Raw genomic sequence first — 14074 nt, forward strand, 5'->3', positions numbered from 1 at the left:
GAAACTGCACAGTACACACATGTTTTCTATCTGTTTTCACCCAAAATTGTGATTGTGAGATTCATCCATGTTGTTGGGTGTGATGATAGTTCCTTCATTTCCATTCATGTATAGCTTTTCATTTTATGACTATAACACATATATTTGTTTATTGCTTGATGAACAATTACTTTTTTTCCAGTTTGGGGCTACTGTGATTAATGATGCTATGAATATTCACATACACACCTCTTCATACATAATGCACAATTTGCTGATATAACTAGGAAGGAAATTGCTGGGTCATAGGCATGCATAAGACTAACTTTAATAGATACTGCCAAGTATTTTATCAAAGTGGTTCTACCAATATATACTTCTACTGGTAGTGTAGGAGAACTCCTATTTCTTCACACCCTGAGCAAACCCTAATAATGTTTTTTTTTTTTTTTTTCCTGGCCATTCTGATAAGCGTGTTGTTGTATCTAACTTGCTGTTTCCAAAGCTGCAATGAGACTGAGTTCTTTTAATATGCGTAATAGTCATTTGAATAGTCTCTTTTTGGAAGTACCTGTTGAAATCTCTTGCTATTTTTCTTTCGGGTTGTCTGCCTTTTTCTTATTTGTTTGTGGGTATTTTTTATTATAGCTATGAATTTTGGGGAGGTTTATTTATTTAAAACATTTTCTTTTACACTGTTGCTTATTCTTCTACTCTCTTAAAGATCTCTTTTGATGAACAGATGCTTCCAATTTTAATATAGTTCAATTTATTAATCTTTGCATCTTGGTCGATGTGTGTATGTGTGTGTGTACTTGGGCACATGCAACAAGTCCTATGTAAGAAATCTTTCCCTACCCCCCCAAAAAAAAAAATTTTTTTTTTTTTTAGGATAAGAATTATTCTCCTATATTAACTTCTACAAGTTTTGTCTCTCAATTTGTGAATAGTGTATGGTAGGGGTCATTTCATACTTTTTATACAAGTGAACTCCAATTGAATTAGCACCTTCTATTGAAATGATGCTCCTTTTGCCATTGCTGTGTGCAGTGCCCCTTTATCAAGTGCCCCTCTACACATAGTGGTATTTTGGGGCTCTCAACTCTCTTCTATATGTCAATTTGTCTATCCTTGTGCCAGTTCACCACATTCCTATTATTAGAGGTTTATATCTTAATAACTAGTAGAACAAGTCTTGCCACTTGTTTTCTTCTTCAAGAGTTCTTGGTAACTCGTGTAATCAACTTATCAATTCCAAAAAAAAATCTTTTGGGATTTTTGTTGGGATTGCATTAAATCCAGAAAAAAAAATTAGTGCAGAATGAACTTTATATACTAAGTATATATAAAGATGATATATTCCTATACTTATTTATCTCTTATTTAATTTCTCCAAAAAAAATTTCATTGTAGAGCTCTTTAGTTTTCTAGTAATAATCTTGCCCATTTTTTGGTATATTCCTAGGTATTTGATATTTTTATATACTAATTTAAATGGTAATTGTTTTACTGTCTTGTTTCCTACATGGATCCCTGGTGGCACAGCGGTTAAGAGCTCCAGCTGCTAACTAAAAGGCCGGCAGTTTGAATCCACCAGCTGCTCCTTAGAAACCCTATGGGGCAGTTCTGCTCCATCCTGTAGGGTCACTATGAGTCGAAATCGACTCGATGGCAACAGTTTTTGTTTGGTTTTTTTGTTTCCTACATATATGCTCCTCTTATATATATAGCTACAATGATGGTTTTCTACTAAACTCATATAGAGCAACATTGTCATATTCATTTATGAATTCTAATGATTTATCTGTAGTTTCTCATGGATTTTCTACATTAACAATAATCTCATCTGCAAATAGTGAGTTTTATTTCTTCTTTTCCAATACTTATATCATTCATTTTTTATATTTTTTCCTTACTTCTCTGACAGGGCCTCCAATATTGATTATAGACACCTGTGTGCCCTTATCAATCTGAAAGAAAAAGCTTTCAAAATTCACCATAAATTAGGATGAGTGTTTTAAAGATATATGTTAAAATAAATATATTTTATAAAATGCATTTTTGGTGTCCATTGAGATGATCACGAATATTTTCTCGTTTTCTTTATTAGTGTAGTAAGTTATATTTGCTTGTTTCTTTTTTTTTTTTTTACTGTTATGTTTTTTTAAAGCAATCGACTGCTAACCGAAAGGTCGGTAGTTCAAAACCACCAGTGGCTTTGAGGGAGAAAGATGTGGCAGTCTGCTTCCACAGAGATTTGCAGCCTTGGAAACACTACGGGGTTGCTATGAGTTGGAACTGACTTGACAACAGTGGATTTTATTTTTTACTGTGTTTTTTAAAGAACTTATTAAGATAGGATTTACGTAACATAAAATTGACCCACTTAAGCATGCAATTCAATAGTTTGTAGTATATTTACAGAATTGTGCAACTATTGTCATAATATAATTTTAGAAAATTTTTGTCATCCCCCAAGTAATCTTGTACCCGTTAGCAGCCATTACCCCCATCCCCCAAGATCTAGACAACCACTAATCCACTTACTATTTCTATAGACTTTCCTCCAAATGATATTTATTTCATTGGAATCCTGCAAATGTGATCTTTTGTGATCAGTTTCCTTAGTTTAGCATAATGTTTTTGAGGTTCTTCTACACTGCAGCAAGTAGCGGTACTTTATGATTTTTATTGCTGAATACTACATTTTATGAAGATGCCACATTTTGTTCATACATTCCTCAAAGGATAGACATTTCAATTTTTTCCACTTTTCATCTTAGTTCTCCAGAAGTGGAGTCACATTGGGAAGCTTTGTTATATAAAAAGTTAGTTAACTTCTATATTTTTTTTAATCCAACAAATGAAATTTTCTCATTAGATATCTTTGTTCGAATGTAGTTCATTTCTACCATATTTTTCTGGATTATCTGGGTTTTAACGACATTGCTCTTTTAATTTTTCATGACACCTATTGAATTGACAAACACTACTTCAACTTGATTCTCAGTCACAGGTAATGATCCCCTCTGAAGAGGCATACCCCCATAATCCACTCACGTCGTTATATGCATCACACTGATGAAATGGGTCTCCCTGTGGTAAGAAAGCAAAGAGAGTGGCAGTGTAAGTAGGAGACCCAGAAACTCAGGTAACCTTGGCTCTAGATTGATTTGGTAACTTACTCTTGCCATGGACTAATATAAAACTCAGCTCATACTCAACCACCTCTTTGAGGAAACCCAACTCCTCAATCTACCCCAATACTCTCTGTTCTCTGGGATCCATTCAGCTCTCTAATGGCCCATCAGTCTTTATAGTTTCAGGTACATGGAGGTTCGGAGAGATCAAATACTGTCAAAGAAGAGATGATAGTATTGAACTGCTGTTAGTATAATAACAGAAAATGAGCAAGGAGAGGTTTAATTGTGTGGAACTATCTACATCTGAGCACTTGTGACTCAATCTATGCATAAAACTTTCGATTCCTCAGCCTTCCACTTTAAATCAGATAGCACAATTTCTAGCCCGTGTGCTTGAAGAAAAAATTAATGCAATGATTGTAAAATAATTTGCGAAATATATAGTGCTATAAAATATTCAATGAGGTTTATTACTTTTCTTGCAGAATAGTAAGTCCCTATGGTATACACAATAGGATATTTCAGACATATTTTCTTACATATTTGGCACACTTTCCAGTACTCATATTGCCCAACAAGCCATTGATTAGCACTTTCATAAAAATCCATTTTAATCTCCTACACGACATAAATCCCAAACCTTTTACATAAATTCACTAAAGTTATATTCAAATAGAGTAATTATCCATAAGTATATATGCTTAGAATGTGTATAAGATATTTATGTAATAGAACTTGTAGGTTGTGGTGGCTTTTATTTTGATAGTGAGTTATGAATCCTCTACATTTAAGAGGAAATGTGTTTTCAAGCCCCAAAGCTAGAAATCTTCTAAGAATATATTGAAAATGATGCCCTATTTCCCTGATCCATTACAGTATACAGTACTTTGTAAAATAAATACTCCAAAGTGACTTGAGTTCATAATAGTAATTGCTTAAAAATTGCTCGAAGGTTAGGCTTGGCATTGTAGATTTTGTCTGGTGGCCAATTATTATGGTCCCTTTAATGCTCTAAAACATGGTCTATAATAGAAATGCCAACTTCACTGTAGCTCACATGAATGAAATATTGCAAATTAAAATATCCAGTCAATGTACAACTTCCATGAAACACAATGATTGCTATTTGCCAACGTATTTTCAAAGAATATATGAACAACAGGATTTGATATGAATGCTTAGGGACTACCACTAAAACTATTGTTAAATTCCCTATAATTCAATTTTTTGTTACATTGTTGCATTTGGTGACTAATTTTTTCTGCATTACATCAGAAAATAAGACAGATTTTCCTGACTCAGTGACAGACCTTACGCTATATTTATCAGGGCCTTTTTATGTGTACTTCCCATGCAATTCCTTCGTAAATGTTTTTAAGTTATTATTCAAGAATTGTCAAGAGGAGATAGAATTTGAAACAAATTGTTTATGTAATAAAGAAAAGTGAGAATGCCAAAAGCACCATGATGTTAGATGCTTATTTACCCCCATTGAATTCTGATCAGTGATAAGAACGAATCCTACCATCTTCCCCAACAATAGCTTCCACAGAGTCAAGGGGACAAAACAGCAAGGAAGCTGGGACAACATCCTATGCAACTTTTCCTCGCTTGTCTCCTGATCTCTCTTCTGTTGGTTCCAAGGGTGACAAGACCAAATGATATATGCGTATAATGAGCACCCAAGTTGTATATACCAGTAAGTCAGAGGAGAGTTTTCATTTATTCTGCTCTGTAATCAAAGGGCGTCAAGTCTTAAATTCTGGGAAATAATTTATATAATATAGTATGGATGTGTGCTGCAAACTATCCGGTCCATAAAGACACGGCATTAACCTGCATGTTTAACTCGCCCCAGAAACCTGCTTGAAAAACTATAGAAGTGCTTGAAATCAAGTTATCATTTCTTCTTCTCCAAAAAAGGGTTAGCGTGTGTGTCAAGAAGCTTTTAGCCAGCATCAAATATATTTTAGGCACTATGGAGATTTAAAGAGTAAAACATGTGGTATCTCCCACAAAAGAATCATATCCGATTGGTTGAAAAAAAGACATATAAAAGTAACTAGAAAATAATTCAAGTCAGTGTATTAGGACACACCAGAATATGTTTTTCAAACTATACTTATTATGAGAATGTAATAGGAAATGGAAAATTTGGACTGAAACTTGGCCTTTGAGGCAGTATAGGTGTTGTGCTGAAGGAGAGTCAAGGAGGCATTCCATGTAGAAGTGAGACCTTTTGGGAAACTGTACAAAACGGGAACGAGTATGTACACGATAGAGTTTAATCAGTGTGATTGAAGCAGACAGCTTCAGTGCTGTTTATGACAGTATCTAGTTTTACCCAGTTAACCTAGTTACCACCCAGTCAGCTTTGACTCATGGCAACCCCATGGGTGTCAGAGTGGAACAGCGCTCCATAAGATTTTCAATGGCTGATTTTTCAGAAGTAGATTGCCAGGCCTTTCTTCCAAGTCACCTCTGAATGGACTCGAGTCTCCAGCTGTTCAGTTACCAGCCAAGCATGTTAATCGTTTATACTACCCAGGGACTCCTTATCTAGTTTAGAGAGTGTTAAATGTCGCACGAGAATTTGTAAGGACGTACAGCCACCAAAAGGATTGAAACCGGAAAATGACAAGCTGCAAGCTTTGTTTTAGAAGATTAATCAGGAAGCAGGAGGAAAGAAGGGTATTAAGAAACTAATGACTGCATTGGGCACATTTAATGTGTACAGCCTACTGGGTAGGAGCGGGGGCCTCGAGTGAGCTGCTGGGTTGGAATCCAGCTCCTCTGTTTACTAGCTATGCGAACCTGGACAAACTTCAAAATCCCTGAGCTGCAGTTTTCTCATCTAAAATTTTGATATAATAAAGCACTTGAGCCATTGGATTACTGTAAACAATAAATAGATTACTACAGGCTTGGAATAAAGCTGGCACACCATCTGCATATGATAAAATAGTATTGTTATATGGGACTATATGTAAATGCCGCATATTCACACACACACAATGTTTTACCTTAATTCTCCATCTCAAAAATTAATTACTCAAATCACACGCTTTTTGAGGACAGAGTTATTAATTTGTCAAAACTATCTCCACAACACTTTGCAAGGGGCTGGTCATAGAATAGACATGTAATACATATTTCCTGAAGGAAAAAAAAAGAAATAAGGAAAGGAAGGGATGGGTTAATATTAGAAATTGATTATTAAGCTATCAGGAGAAAAGCTCATGAAGGGACTCAGATGGCATCAACTCTATTCCTCCCTCTCAGAACTCAGGTAAATGCATTAAGCCAGTGTCCACATGTTCCAGAGAATTGTCTGAAGTTATGCCCAAAACAAGCTGATGGCTTAATCCTACTAGGTCTCCCCACAGGAATGTAGAATGACACAAGAAATTTAGGAGGAGCCAGAAAGATGAATCTGCAGATGAACTGGGAACAGGCTGTTCAAAGAGAAAAGAGATTTGACTCTTCAAATACAAAGCACAGACACAGAGATGTGTGTGGAGGGGAGAAGAGTAATGAGCACAGTTAACGAGAACAGACGCTTCACGTTCTCCTCCACAGGTTAGAGGTGTGTTCTGTGTGCCCTATGTGTTTCAGAGCGAATAGGAGCAAGCGGCACGCAGCTATGGATCCATCTTGGCTATCGAGCTGCCAGTGTGTCCAAGGAGTGGGGGAAGACAGTCTCCTGGGTCAAAGCAATAAGGACATGAAGAATCAGGAGGAACAGAGCACATGAGGTGGAGCCGAGTCTGAAATGCTTTCTTGCACTCATGATCTTACTGTTTAAATTTTCAGTTTTTGGAATAAGATGGAAGCATTTCAAAACAGAAGGAGTTTGGCAGCATGGCTGTGAGAGTGGATCGGCCTGGTGTGCTACTGGCTTAAACTCAGTAGACAGTGTTTTCTTTTGATTCAACTTCTTGGAATAGCTTACGCTGAGAATTTTTGTGAGACATGGTGCCTGGAAACAATAAAATGGCGAATGATTCAGTACAATAGGACTTTGCAATAAAATGGCAAACTAAAAAAGAATTCATAGTAGGTTTTAACATAGGACCTCTGTGGCAGTGTTGGTCAGCCCAGAGATTATCTATGTGCATAAACTTCAGTATACAAAATTCAGGTATTCCCTTTAAAATAATTAAGGTGCCTGTACACATCAACTATATAGTGTGACATTAACTGCTATCTTTAAGCCCAGCATGACATTTGGCACTGCAGAGAACTAAGCTTTAGCCAAACTTCAGTAAGTGACAAGTAAGTAATGAAATTAGGTGGGAGGAAATATGAGTGAACTAGGAATATACTTATTCTATAGATGCTATAAACTATGACTTTATGGGCACTGTATCTGTGGTTGGTCCCCTGAAGAGTAAAGAGAAGCTCTAGTGGTGAGGGGTACTTGGGAAGGGCCAAGTTTGGACATACCCTTATTCAAACACTCCCATGTCATTTCCTCAAGAAGGCTTTCCCAGACACTCCTGTATAAAATAGGAGTCCAGTACTTACTCTTTATCACAGAATATTGCTATGCCTGAACTTGTAATGTGGCTTCAATTTGACTCTTGTTGTCCTTTTCACCCAATGTAATGTAAGGCCCATGAGACGGGGTTGGTAACTATTTTAAGAGGCAATATAGCATAATGATTAAGAGCACAGGTTTGAGGCTAATCTGCATAATGGGAACACTGACTCTGCCACATACATAGAATGATAGTCCCAGGCATATTTCTTAACCTTTCTATATCTCAATGTCTTTGAGTGTAAAATAGAGTTAGTAATAAGATCAGTACACCCTAAAATACATACCTGTTGTTGTTTGTTGCCATTCAGTTGATTCCAGCTTGTGGTGACCCCATGTGTGCAGGCCTGTCTTCTGAGGCACCTCTAGGTGGGTTTGAACCACCAATTTTTCAGCTGGCAATAAACAAAGTTATATTTTATTGATGCTATTTACTATACAAATGTTAGATTTTATTATTATTATTACCCAATACTTTCTTCAATGCCCAGAACAGTGAATGAATATTCACATATACACACGTGTACAGTATACACTCTGACACCCTACTTCCTAATGAAATGTAGAATATTCATAATCAGATATTCCCTCTAAAATAATTAAAGTACCTGTACTTGTCGATTATATAGTGTAACGTTCTCTTTAAACCCAGCATGGCATTTGGCACTGTAGAGAACTAAGCTTTAGCCAACCAAATTCAGTGGTTCCTAACCAGTGATCCTCAAGGCCACTGCAAAAAACAATCTTATATCTACAGTGCTCGAAGTCCTGGTAATTGACAGAATAAATCTGTCTTACATTTAAGTGAGTGTTTTTCAAATACATGTAGTTGTCATTGTTAAAGCACAAATGCATTTAAAACTACTATTGAGTTCAATGGAACTTTTATCATTTTGTAGTTTCTCAAGCAATTCATTAAAAAAATATATAACTATCTCTTGGGACTCTGAAAATTATGACATTTAAAAGAGATTCTTATACTCGGAAAGGCTAAGAACCACAGGTCTAGGTCATGTTACATTCGTGAAATGTCATCTTTGCCTCCCCAAGCTCCCTGGCAAGCAGCAAAGGGCAGCTTGAGTCAGGGATCTACAAAGGCTAGAGCTGCTTCTGCTGTCTCCTCTCCTGAAGGGCTCTGGGCATCATCCTCTCAGTTTGTCCACATTTATAAATTCTATCTCAGCCAAAAGGTCGGGCCTTTGGTGAGAAACAGCTTAAACCATTTTGGACAAAGCCTGTCCCCAACTTTTTTTTTTTTTAATATAGGTAAAATAAGATAAAGAGAAGGTAGTTAAAAACAAAGCTCCCACTGTTGGCTATGTTTCAGAATTTCAGAGATGTTTTTCTAAACATTTCAACTTCATTTAGTGTCCCTTCAAGCGGGTGCTAAAATATTAGCAACTTCCCCCACTAATCGTCCGTTATCACTACAGGCACGTTCCAACACTCACACTACCAATATTTACGCCCGTAGGAGGCAACAGACGCTAGAGGTGAAGTGAACATGGCAGACACAGTGAAGCTGTCGTGGAACTTCCAGAACAAGAGGAAGACTCTGATGTTCTACTACATTCCAGTTTTCTGGAAATTTCTAAATAAAGAGAATACTACCATCAAGACAAAACAAGCTTTGTGTTGTTCTTCCTCTTTTTTTTTCCCCCCCCTTTCTTTTTTTGTCTATGACCATAAGAATAAAAGATAATACGGCAGCACTTCAGTGGTCTGATGTCATGCTCAGGGGTGGAGACAGAGCATAGGCAGAACCAATGCTATGAGTTCATGAAATTGCAACTCATTTTACTCCTTCTGAGAAGAAAAGACCACATTCCCAGGTTGCCTGGCTATCAGGCTGAAGCTGTGTGACTCATCTGCCCAGTGGGGATGTGAACCGAACGGATGAGTATACCTTCCAGTCAGGAAAAGTTAAACGTCCGCCACCACTCTCTTCTCTTGAAACCACTTAAGATCTGCTGCTAAGTTCACATGAAGAAGAAATAACCATTTCTGTATTACATATTGTTGTTTCAGGGCCTAATTTGTTACAAAGCATATCCTAGCCTAACCTAACACACAATTTATTTCCAAATAAATTGATGATTAGTCATTAAGCAAAAGTACATTGGCTTTTTTTATTATGAAAAAGCTGTTGTAATCGAGTTACCGCATAGAATTTCACAGTTAGAAAAGGTGAATGCAATCCAATAACGTATAATATATGCGCATACCTGAAAGATATTGTAGGTTCAGTTCCAGGCCACCGCAAGAAAATAAATACCATGATAAAGTGAGTCACACAAATTTTTCGGTTTCCGAGTGCATATAAAAGTTATATTTACACTATACTGTAGCCTATTAAGTGTGCAAGAGCACACTAAAAAAAAGAAGCATGCACATCTTAATTAAAAATACTTCATTGCTAAAAAAAATGCTAATTATCATCTGAGCCTTCAGCGAGACATGATCTTTTTGGTGGTCAGGGGTCTTTCCTCCATGTTGATGGCTGCTGACTGATCAGGGTGGTGGTTGCTGAAGGCTGGGGTGGCTGTAGCAATTCCTTAAAATAAGACAACGATGAAGTTAACCCCATCGATTGATTTTTTCTTTCACTATAGACTTCTCTGTAGCCTGCAATGCTGTTCGATAGCATTTTACCTACAGTAGAGCTTCTTTCAAAATTGAAGCCAATTCTTTCAAAACCTGCCACTGCTTTATCAACTATGTTTCATATTGTAAATTCTTTGATGTCATTTCAACAATGTTCTCCAGTGGTACATTCTATCTCAAGAAAACACTTTGCTCATTCATGAAAAGCAACTCCTTACCTGTAAAACTTTCATCATGAGATTACAGCAATTCAGTAACATCTTTAGGCTCCATTTCTAATTCTAGTTCTTTTGCTATCTCTACTACATCTGTAGTTACTTCCTCCTTTGAAGTCTTAAACCCCTCAAAGTCATCCATGAGGGTTGGAATCAACTTCTTCCAAACTCCTGTTAATGTTGATATTTTGACCTCCTCCCATGAATTACAACCGTTCTTAACGGCCTCTAGGATGGTGAATCCTTTCCAAAAGATTTTCAATTTACTTTGCCCAGGTCCATCAGAGGAAACACTATCTATGGCAGTGATAGCCTTACAAAATGTATTTCTTAAATAATAAGACTTGAAAATCAAAATTACTCCTTGATCCATGGGCCGCAGAATGGATGTTGTGTCACCAGGAATGAAAACAACATTAATCTCCCTGTGCATCGCCATCAGAGCTCTTGGATGACCAGGTGCATCGTCAATGAGCAGTAATAATTTTAAAGGAATCTTGTTTTCTGAGCAGTAGTTTTCAACAGTGGGCTTAAAATATTCAGTAAACCATGTTGTAAACAGATGTGCTGTCATGCAGGCTTTGTTGTTCCATTTATAGAGCACAGGCAGAGTGGATTCAGCATAATCCTTAAAGGCCCTAGGATTTTCGGAATGATAAAAGAGCACTGGCTTCAGCTTGACGTCAACAGCTGCATTAGCTGCTAATGTGAGATTCAGCCTGTCTCTGTCAGCGAGGCATTGACTTCTCCTCCTCTCTAGCTATGAAAGTCCTAGATGGCAGCTTCTTCCGATAGAAGGCTATTTCGTCTGCACTGAAAATCTGTTATTTAGTGTAGCCGCCTTCACCAATTATCTTAGTCGGATCTTCTGGATCACTTGCCGCAGCTTCTACATCAGCATTTGCTACTTTACCTTGCATTTTTATGTTATGGAGACACCTTCTTTCCTTAAACCTCATGAACTTTTCTTTTGCAGCTTCCTCGCCTCTCTCAGCCTTCAAAGAATTGAAGAGAGTTAGGGCCTTGCTCTGGGTTAGGCTTTGGCTTAAGGCAATGTGGCTGGTTTGATCTTCTACCCAGACCACTAAAACTTTCTCCACGTCAGCAATAAGGCTGTCGTGCTTTCTTATCATTCATGTATTCACTGGAGTAGCACTTCATTTCCTTCAAGAACTTTTCCTTTGCATTCACAACTTGGCTAACTGTTGGTGCAAGAGGCCTACATTTCAGCCTTTCTCAGCTTTCAACATGCCTTCCCACTAAGCTTAAGCATTTCTAGCTTTTGAGTTAAAGTGAGAGACATTCGACCCTTCTTTTCACTTGAACACTTAGAGGCCATTGTAGGGCTATTAACTGGCCTAATTTCAATATTGCCGTGTCTAGGGAATATGGAGGCCTGAAGCAAAGGAGAGAGATGGGGGAACAGCCAGTCGGTGGAGCAATCAGAACACACACAATATTTATCAATTAAGTTCTCCTTCTTCTATGGCCTTGGTTAGTAGTGCCCCAAAACAATTACAATAGTAACATCAAAGATCAATGATCACAGATCACCGTAACAGATATAATAATAATGAAAAAGTTTAAAATATTGCAAGAATTACCAAAATGTGACACAGAGACAGGAAGTGAGCCCATGCTGTTGGAAAAATGATGCTAATAGACTTGCTGGATGCAGAGTGACACAAACCTTCAATTTATAAAAAACACAATATCTATGAAGCCCAATAAAATGAGATAATTTTGAAGATTAAAATTTGTAAACTAAATATTCAAATGTATTTTAAATGTTAGTGTCAACTCTTAACAGAACACATTAAGTAGGAAACATTTGTCTCCCTGCCTTCTTAATTACAGCGCAACCAAATTTCACATTGTCAGTTACCCGCAATTATTCTAATGTCAGTGTTATACACCACAGCTCTCCCGATATGTGATATAGGGAGTAAGGGGTGTGGGCGCAGAGACATATTCAGATACTTGCTTTCTATATAAAGTAAATGATTAGCTCACTTTTTGCTCATTTGCATTTTTCGCATGAAATTGAAGTGAGTGATGTTGAGCTGTCTATCCTTCAGGGCAATAGAATACTGCCAACTTTTTGAAGAATAAATTAATAAAGGCTGAACTAATCAGCCCTGAACTTCTTACCCTCCAGGAAATCATCTTCTTTATTTGCGCTTCCAGGGTCTTCTGAATTGTCAGCACCATTCAAAACATTTCTTATGATTTAACTGTGGACGTCACTGCTTATCGGCTCTATTGCTTCTCACATTGCCTTCTCCACGCCTGAGCCAAGTGAACAAATGAGTGCACAGCTGTGGTTAGTGTCTGGACTAACTCTCAAGCCTGTAACAGGTGTGAGCTCCACCTTTTGTGCCTGCTTTCCCAATCCCAACCCTCTGGTCCCTTCGTGGGATTGGAAAGCTATCTGAAGTCCTGATTTAGTCTCCCGTTTCCTGACTAGGATTGGATCTTGTCCCTGAACTCCAACAATCACAACAAGGTTCTAAAACAACCCCAACTTCCCTAGGAGTTGAATCCTCTGTTTCTTCTGCCAGCAGCTGGCTGGCATCCTGATTCAAACCACATGGGCCCCTATACCACAGAAGCCACACAATTCCCACCCACCTGTCTCTGAGCAGCACTACTGCTGCGAAACTCCACGTGCTGGGCCCCAGCCACCTGACTGAAGTCTCAGGATATCAATTCAAGCCGAGATGGAGAACAAATTTGCTGCATTAACTTAGACTCTGAATCAGATTTCTGCCACAATCTTTGGAGGCCAAAGCTATAGCTGAATCGGTTTTCCTAGTCCTAGCATTGCCTGTTCCTAATTTTTTTTTTTTCTCTTCCTGTAGCCCAAATAGGTCATGCCACATGGTGTGACTTATGGTTCATTCACTCATTCCAATAAATGCTTTTGGCAGCCTAACTTCTTTTCTTTCTCTCCAACATCTTTCATTAACACAGTGTCAATGAATAGTACCCCCAGATGTACCAAGTATTACTCTAGGTACACTGAGCTCATTTCAAAGCTTCTAATGTCTCCCCATAAAAATAATATGGGATTCTGTATAGAGCTAAAACAACTAAATTTGTATAGTTACTGTGTCTAAAGCCTGTTAATCCTACCTAGTGACAGGTCTTATATTGTTTTCTTTACAGGTTGTCACTGCCCAGAAAAGTGAGTCAGCCATAGTATACGTTCTGTTAAAGTACATTAAGTAACTGATAAATGAATATTTCATATTTTAAATCACTACTGCATTCATATATTGAATCTGTGAGATAATACAGGCAGGCAAAATAAGTAAAATTTCTATCAACTTAAATCTGATTTCCTGAAATGAGCTGGAGAGTAATAAAACAGTTACTATACCTTGATAAACTTATAGTTTCTAAATTATTTTTAACTGATGGAACAATTTACCCATTATTTTTTATCAATATTAACTGACATTTGTCAGTTAATTATCTTTAACAGAAAGGAACATCTTGGTCTATCTATATGCATTGGTATGTTTTGCTTGTATTAGTCAGTTATGTTCCTTTAAATTTTTTAATGGACATTTTCAATTGCCAGATGTTTT

At 37.3% G+C, this 14074-nt stretch overlaps 1 long non-coding RNA gene across 1 annotated transcript; it reads right to left on the minus strand.

Moving 5' to 3' along the window:
- Window positions 1–3034: 3034 nt before the first annotated feature.
- LOC126061679 (uncharacterized) lies at window positions 3035–12758 on the minus strand. The gene is made up of 3 exons (XR_007513868.1): window positions 12633–12758; window positions 7950–8057; window positions 3035–3075 (listed from the first exon to the last, which is right to left on the minus strand). It is a non-coding gene; the product is annotated as an uncharacterized LOC126061679 (long non-coding RNA).
- Between the last annotated feature and the right edge of the window lie 1316 nt (window positions 12759–14074).

Source organism: Elephas maximus, chromosome 18 (genome assembly GCF_024166365.1).
Source record: "Elephas maximus indicus isolate mEleMax1 chromosome 18, mEleMax1 primary haplotype, whole genome shotgun sequence".
NCBI classification, from domain to species: Eukaryota; Metazoa; Chordata; class Mammalia; order Proboscidea; family Elephantidae; genus Elephas; species Elephas maximus.